An 8,795-nucleotide genomic window follows, 5' to 3' on the forward strand; every position below is an offset into this window, starting at 1 on the left:
CCATTTCTTGAACGGGACTTCTGATTGTTCTGATGAAAATTTATGTTAGTTGAGAAGCCTATCACTTTTCACTATTCAAACTTGAGTTAAAACTGTTTTTGCTTCTCAAAGTTTGTGAATGAGAGAAGTCGAAACATAACGCACCTAACGTACCGAAGCTCTGTTTTTCTTTAAAAATTATTATAGTTTGTCTTATTTGCATCAATAAGACTCATGATTAATCTATGGAAACAACTTTTGAATAATATGAACCCATTAGTTTCAGGTAAACTGTCGGCTTACGGTTTCACTGCCTTATGGTGACATGATCTAAAATGGGACGTTCTTTTTTTCTTGAGGAATGGAGCTAAGCCTCTCAGGTCTCGCGTGCATAGTCGCCTGTTGCTCTATCATTTGATGTTTCAATGAAATATTATTTCTGTTTTAATGTACTGACAATGTACCAGCTCAAATTGAGGCCATGACTACAGTGATCTCTGGTTAGATAAATTTTAGCATCTATTTTAACTGTCATATTAATGTTAAGGATTTGTGATAAATGACCGTTCTGATTAATTTTCCTCTGCAACCCGTGCCCGTTTTACTATCAGCGGCTTTTTTCAACTAATGTAATTGTCTTGTTTTACTTTGCAGCGTTCACTAACATGCAGTGTATTAAAAAAAATGAGGGGCATTTTGTGTACGTGAAAAATTCAAATAAATTTTTCTTGCAACAAAATTTCAAATTAAAGTAAAAAACATTAAGGCTGATACATTCAACGTTCAACGTAAATTAAAATTGAATATACTTATGCCCCGTCATCACAAGGGTTTAATCTTGCACAAATTATTGTTAATGAAAGCTAATTATTCCAAATCTATTCTTAATTGAATGCTTAGAACCGTGGTAACAAACGAAAAAAAAAAACGTTTTTGAAGTTTTTCAAATGCAGGCGCTGAAAAACGTTGATCTGCACTTTTGATAAATTTTACCTCGCCTCGTTCCAAGTTGATACTTTTAATCATCTATTAATGGTGAAATCGATTCAATAAATGGCTCTTATAATGACCGCTTAAATTACTGACACACTGAAATTTGGAAACAGTTTTTTACTCATTTAAAATTTGTTTCAATTCAGAATTTATGCGAAGTATTTGTGAATTTATAGTTTCCGAATACTAGATCAAGGATCAAAGGAGACGCATTGTAGAATGGGCTCGTATTAAATATTGTATGTGACAGCACTCGCACATGTTTGTGATATGTGGATATCGGAGAAGGGTGAAATTTGCCCTCTTAATTTAAACAAAATATCGATGACCGAATTGCGTACGGGCGAAATGAAACGCCTCAACTTCAACCTCATAGCTGCTTTTTCGATTTTTCTTTATTATGTGTAGTTTGATTTTTAATGTCTTGTTAGTTTGCCTTATACATCTCATAAAATATGAAAAGTATTGTCTGGGTCTGAGATCTGATTAATATTCCCTTTAAAATTAATAATATTAGTAGTTATTTTGATTTTTGGGTTAGACGATATTTCATATTTTAGGCGTTAAAATAATTGGATATTTCCATTGAATGTCCAATGACCAAAATATGAGCAGAAGTAGTAGCAGAGTTACCTGGAAATTTTCGTTCAAGATCCTTCTGAAAATTTCGGAAAATTAAAGGACTCGGTTTGAGGCCGCCCCTTCATTAAGAAATTTGCATATCGTCTTAGCTGTCATACTTATAAGCGGAACTAGACGAAAGCCCATACTCATCTATATGAATGAATATTTTTATAAGACTTACTTTATACAGTCTTAATGTAAGAAATGTACTTGCACATATTCAACAAGCGCTTCATGAACATGTCACAGTTCGGATTTTTCGATTGATGTTCCGAGTTATCTTAATTTGTGTCAAAATATTCATCAATTCATGTATGCAGCTCTTTAATGCTGACTTCTAATTGTAACAGCTTCTTAAGTGTTAAAATACTTTCAGATAGATTATGCTCTGACTGAGATTTCGGATAAGTGATCTTTCGAATAGTGGAGTAGCTGATCCACTGGGTATTAATACCTAATCCTCGTGCATCCCATTGTGAGTTGCTGGATGTCTGGTCTGTTCTGCTCTGTTTGCGTTTTGTCACCCCATTTGAACACCTAACTACCTCTGCAACAAAAGTGGGTAGAAAATGGGCTGTATAATGACCAGGGAGGTAGACACTGGATATATAAATGCCCTCGAGGCTATTTTGTTAATGGAAGTATGAAATTGTGGGTGGGGTATGATGTAATATCAGAATGCTAAACATCTGTCAGCTATCTGAAGAGAATAAATTTTAAAAACTGTTTGAGAGTGATTCATTTTATGAAGAGCTCTTTTAAAAGTTGCACGAGAGCTGCGCGTCCAAAATATTTAGCTTATTCATCACTTTGATAAGATTACCGTTGTTTGATATACAGAATCGGGTTGGCGATGTCATTGCGGCATCCGAGTATATTTTACAAAAAAAAACGCATTTTTCATGGCTTTTGTACATTTATTCATTACGGGAGTCTCAAGGAGCGATTATTCTGCAAGTTGTCAAAAGCAATTGAAAACCAACTAGATTTTGTAAACCATTTAAGAAACTACATATAATTTTGCGCTTGGAATGGAATATTTTCAATTTACCCCGTTTTAAGTTTTGCAATACCGTGACTGTATGTAACACTTTTTGCTCTAACATCTCTTCGAGGAGATGTTCATCGAGGTTTTCTCCCAACTGTAAATTTTGAAATTAAGCCCTTCAAATTCTATTAGAAAAGTATGGGCGTGTGTTATATACTAATGGAGTTTTCAACAGCTGTTCTGCTGGAAATTGTAATCCAATTTTGTAATGTAATCTAGAAGATTCCTGTGAATTTCTAAATTTCTTATACGGATTCGAAAAAATGAAAAGTGAGAAACAGAAAGAGAAAATTGCTTGTCTGAAAAAGCATGTCATTTTTGGCTGATGATAAGTTTGATTGAACTAGAAAAACATCAAATGGAAACAAATTATAATATGCTCATCAAGATACGGCAGTTCAAGGCGCTTCAAAAAAAATTGTCGTCTGCAGCTGAGAATTTCCATGCCACACAATATATGAGAAGCAAAGTTGTATTTTTTAATCATAATCTAGAACCTTTGAATTCTATGCATCCTCCCAGAATTTGGGATTACAAACTTTGTCTGGCTACTGGTATTTAAGTGTTTTTGAATTTTGCATTTTTTCATTGTACCCCTCCATAATAGCGTCCATTTGCTCATAAAGCTTTCTTCATTCAAATGTGAAAGAATTTATCCTTAGTTGAAAACGTTAAATATTCATGCCGTTCTTGGATACAAAGGTTTTGTATGTGGACACTCTTGAACAACGTGGTGTTTCGGCTATTACAGAAGAGACAGAGAGAGATGGCTGGCCAGTAACGGTGTATTAAAAATCACTCTGTTTTTTTGCAATGATCATTCAATCTTTTTGTAAATAAGGAGGCTCATTAATGTGCGTTTGCACATAATGTTCCGATCCCGTTCATCGAAATTTTTGGCTTAATTGTCTACCAAATGAGAGAAAACTTTCAAAAATACATTTATTGTTCAGAAATATTTCGTGTATGAAAAAAATTGCCTCAGATTCAAACCAATTTGTAATATAAATAATACCACATTAGAGTGCCGATGAGAGCTGATATTATTAAGACTACGAGACAGGACAAACAACAAAACCAATTAACAACAAGAAACATTACTTAATCCTCACTCTTTTTTACAATAAAATTAATAATGAAATCAAAAACGAGTCGAAGTAAACCTAAACTAAAAAAAGTAGTTTTTTTTACTTCAATAAAAGAAACTTTATGAATCTCGGTATCAAGTAGACAAAAAAAGGAACAAAAAGCCAAAGTTAAAAAATACGTTTATAAATGAAAACCATTAGATGTGAACTGAAATCTTTAAATAGGTTTATATTCAATCATCCCTCCATATGAAGTCATTGAGACCTGCCATTATACAGAATTTGATTTATATCTACAAAAACAAACGACAAATACAGACGGAAAACAAAAAAATTCAATTGAACTTTGCGAGAAAATGGTATCGAACCCGTTAAAACCATTATCCGTAAAATAAAATTGCTTATTTTTCAACTCCAAGAAAGTGGTATGTAACCTGTGAATAGTGAGACTAGCTGACAAGGGGACAGAAAAATGAACAAAAACGGCAAAATGTAAAAAGAAACATTTTTGTTTCGAAATCAATTAATCGCCAAGTCATAAAAATTGGCTGTCGACTGAAATCTTTAAGTACAGTCATTTATTGCTACAAAGAATTTTTGAGGTTCTCATTTTTCCGTTATTGAGGTTTTTCATTATAGGTCTACAAAAAGAAAGACAAATACAGGCAAAAATTGGAATAAATTTTCGCTAAAACAAGTGTCGGAGCCGCCGTTAACTCAATAAGCAATGCACTAAAACATTAGATGTGTTCAATTTTGCTATTCTTCAACATCAATCATGTCATATGGAAACTGTAATTAACGAGACTAGTTAAAAAGCAGACAAATAAACAGCAAAGATCAAAAAATAAAAAACATACGTCTTTTTTAAAACATTTGATTATAAAGTAACGGAAAAAATTGGGTCGTAACTGAAATCAGTAAAAAAAAGTTTCTTTTTTCTTGCATAGGAAGCTGCTAAGACTGGCAGTTAACAATTTCTCATAGGAATACAAAAATACGACAAACAAAGACAAAACAAAAAATTCCACTAGGAGACGGTGTCGAAGGCGTTATCCATCAGCCGAAATCCATGATATGTTCAATAATGCGTTCCTTTTAAGCGCCAATGATTTGTTATCTGACCTCACAGTAATGTGAAAGGGCAAAAAAAAACCTCAAATATGGGAAATGTTCAAACTCGTTACGGCCATATACTTTCAATTTTATTTCTTAGTTAATCAGTGTGACCTGTAATTGCTGACTTTAAGCTTTAAGTTGATCCAAAAAGGAGAAAAAAGTTGCAAAACTCAATAATCCATTGTTTATCTTGAAAACAAAAAAATTTGAAAATCAAGGAGACAATAAGCTGTCGACTAAATAAATTAGATGGATTCTTTGAAACTCCTTAAGGAGCCACTTGGAACAGTCGCTGATATGCCTTAATTTGAAATGTTCTGTTCTGTATTTAAAATTAAAAAACAATAAAAAAGTGGAAAAAGCACTTTAAAAAAGACAGCGACTGATTATAATCCGAGTGTTATTTTTGCACTGTGAAAAAAAACCATTCGACCAAAATTGACCCTGCTAATGCGCTGAACTAAAACTAGTTCTTCTGAATACTCTGGATGTAGATGAGTTGACCACTACACAGGTAATTTTATCAAAAAATAAAGGATGCATTTTGGTTCATATCTCGAGTGAAAAAAATTTCAATTCTAGTCCGCTTTGGAGTTTACTAATGTTGTGTCAGTTGTTTTCAGGTGAGTTAATCCGGCAAACACATTGGACTAGAAAAATTTTAATTTGATCAAGCCATTTTTGATGAAAAAAGTCTGAATGTTGAAAAATTGGATGAAACAGTTCAATAATAATTTTCTATCTTTGAGATAAAACCAACAACACCATTGGTAACAATTTTAACTTTTTTTTCTACAAAAGTAGCAGAAGAAATGTGTAAAATTAAGGAAAATGTGCACAATTACATTGAAAATGAGTCAAATGTTAACTGAACTTGAAACCTTGATTACTCCATCGAAAAAACGGATCGCAAAAAAATCTCTTTGTTCTGCGCTGTACGAGCTTTCTAATGATACCACTGATAACTCTCTTCGTTGAATATATCGATCGGCTAAATTTAACTGAAAAAAAACCAAAAAAACCATTTGAGTATATAGATCTCCCACTAAGTCGGAACAATAGTGAAAGGATTGGTCGGAACAATTAGGTTTAGAGGCGTTTGCCATTTCTTGCACTTGTAGTAGTTTTTCTTGTGAATCTTTAAATTACTTTTTCATGCTTTTTGCGTAATCTAGAGCAATTGATATTAGTGAGCAGCTGAAATCAATTTGCAGTTTTCTTCTAAATTTGACAGAAAAGTGCTCTAAAATTGGTTAATGGTCCCCTTACGATCTTTGAATGTTTTAGAAGAAGCTCCAATGAAAACTTGAGCCCATTAAAACGCTCCAATAAAACTTAAGCCCAAGATAAGTTGAGCCCATGTATAACATTTGAGAGCTATTCGAGTGACGTTGGTTGGCTTATATTTTCTATTTTGTCTTGATGGGAACCCAATGAACGCATTTTTCTCAATTCCGTAGAATTTTGTAAGAAAGTCTTAATGTAAGTAATAGTGAATTGCGGGCAGATGATTCAGCCATGATAAAATTTTTGTTTAATCTAAAGTTTTTGTTTTGTAAATAGTCAATTTTTTCGGTTTTTAAACCTTCATTGTGTTTAAATCTTTGAATTGTTTAGAGAAAAGATATAAAGCAGACTTATGATTAGTTTTATTCTGAATGGAACGAAAAATAGACGAATACAGGTTCCTTTTAAATAATTGAATAAAATTGTCGAAAGTGCCAACATTTCCATTAGTTTTCTTTTTTCTAAAAGCAAATTTAACCAGCTGATTTTTTATTCATTTTTACAACCTTAAAGTGCGATATAAATTTCTCGCTTATTTCCAATTGTAAGCAATTGACTCTTTTTACTACTGAGATGTAAATGAAAAATGTGCTTAAGTTTTTTTTGCTTTTTACTCGAAATCTGAGGGCAACTTTCTTTGTTTAGGTCAGTCCTTAATAGACAGATGAAATAAATTTTGAAAACCTAAGATGGAGAACGTGAGTAGTTTCATTTTATTGTTTTTGTTATTTGTGTTACGGGTGATGATAGCGAATAGCATGGTTGGCTAACGACTCGTGTCACAGAGAACGCGAATTGATGGTTTTCCAGTACTCACTGATTTTCACTGATTTGGTTAGCTAACTTATTGCCTAATTTTTTGTATTACAAGTGAAATAAATGTCTCCAAAATGCGACGCGATTTTTTTCGGCATTAGTCAGATGGTTAAATTTTGCTCAGGGTTCTTTCTTAAACCGTTTATAAGCTTTTTAAAATTTTCTGGGAGTTAAATTCGCTATTATTCAAGATATTTTTCGTTTTCATCTGTTATCGACATTTCCTTAACGCTCCTGAAGGCTCAGTTTATTTAAGTTAATCGCTGAAAATTAGAGTTCATTCGTTTTGCATGAGTGAACACAATTCCAGATGAACCTAGGAACTGGTGGGACAAATTAACATTTTTATGGGTTTTTGATAGTTATATTTAATAGTTCAATTTGGTTAGCATCTTCGCATGAACGCAGATGTTCGTTTTCTATGCTTTTGCTTTTGTTTTACACTCTAAAATGCTTTTGTTTCAATTTACGGACTCAATTGACGATGCGTGATCTGACAGATTTGTGAGGCTTCTGAAACCCTCCCACCACCAAAAAACAATTCACATCTTGAAAACTCCCCGTCCCCCTTTTCACAAACAAAACATGTTTACAGCTTTAAAATCAGCCTTCTATTAAGTCAACTAAATGAGCTAACACTGCATACGTCACATGTCAAATGTGCATTAGAAGCCAAGTTCTCGTTTCAATTATTTCTCCCGTTCTATCTTGCCTTTTTCCATTAGCTAAAATGTCAACGTCAAATGTCACCAGTTCAAGTAACTAAAAGTAGTTCATAATTGCTGATGCTTATATGGTTTTGAACATTAGCAGCCTTGTTAGCCGCTCCTATGTGCATCACCCCACCCTTCAAAATGACAGTCAACACCCCACTTCCCCCTCCGCGCCCCTCTTTCAATCCTATCTACCTCCCGGCTTCTCAACTTGTCACAACAATGCTAATTGCTAATGTCGAGACCTCGCTGTTGTGTGTCTATCTGCAGCTAATGCATTCTAAAATCTAAATCAACCCTTTTACTTTCAATCTCTTTTTTCCACTGTCAATTTAGCCCGTGTGTGTGCCTCCTTTTGCAGACATGTAGAGAGCATTTAATTGACATTCTCTCTCTTATCAACATGTGCTTGGCATTGAATAGCTCTTATTGGCTTTTTAGGAGCTGTCTCATTCAAATGTCACACTACGTCGACTACTGGGCTCTTATCTATTATTGGGTGATTGCTATATTGAGATGAAGTGAGTCAGAGCGACTCAAAAACTGGGGGACAGTTCCACGCAAGCAATAATATTGGAAGATATAAAATAAGCTTGAAAATGATAAGTTATGAAAAGTTTACTCATCTTTACAAGAATTAACGTCACTTTATCTCATTTTTAATAAACCAGTTAGTTGTTTCTGTGATGTAAAAGTTTTTGTTGCTTCCGGAGGCTTGGAAGCTTAAAGCAGCTAATTGTGTCGATAGCTAACGTTTATGGAAGTTAATTTGGTATTTTGGTTGTTGCGAAACAAATTATGCTGCAGGATTGCGTTTGCGTTCGAGGAAAAAATTGATGTTTTAAAATTGAAGCCTCTAATTACTTGTAAATCAAATATAACCAAGAGATAAATTACGTGGGCTGGGAATTGTTGAAATCGATATTATTGTAATGAAATAAAAATTACAAACATGAACTGGATTTTTTTAAAATAGCGTGTCGTCCTTGGCAATCTGATATTGTTTGCACGGTTATCTACACATCCCCCACCCCTCCCTATCCCAATTCTACTACGCGTTCTAGCTCCCTTTTGCAATCGATTAAAACTATAATCGCCTCTTCCCACACCTCTCCGCCCCTGGCTGGA

The 8,795-nt window shown here is 33.7% G+C and overlaps 1 long non-coding RNA gene across 1 annotated transcript; it reads left to right on the plus strand.

Annotated features, from left to right (window-relative positions):
• The first annotated feature begins 1,971 nt into the window (after nucleotides 1–1,971).
• LOC142349300 (uncharacterized) lies at nucleotides 1,972–8,323 on the plus strand. The gene is made up of 2 exons (XR_012760814.1): nucleotides 1,972–2,154; nucleotides 8,109–8,323. It is a non-coding gene; the product is annotated as an uncharacterized LOC142349300 (long non-coding RNA).
• The last annotated feature ends 472 nt before the right edge of the window (nucleotides 8,324–8,795 follow it).

This window comes from Convolutriloba macropyga, chromosome 11, assembly GCF_964194025.1.
Source record: "Convolutriloba macropyga chromosome 11, txConMacr16.3, whole genome shotgun sequence".
NCBI classification, from domain to species: Eukaryota; Metazoa; Xenacoelomorpha; order Acoela; family Convolutidae; genus Convolutriloba; species Convolutriloba macropyga.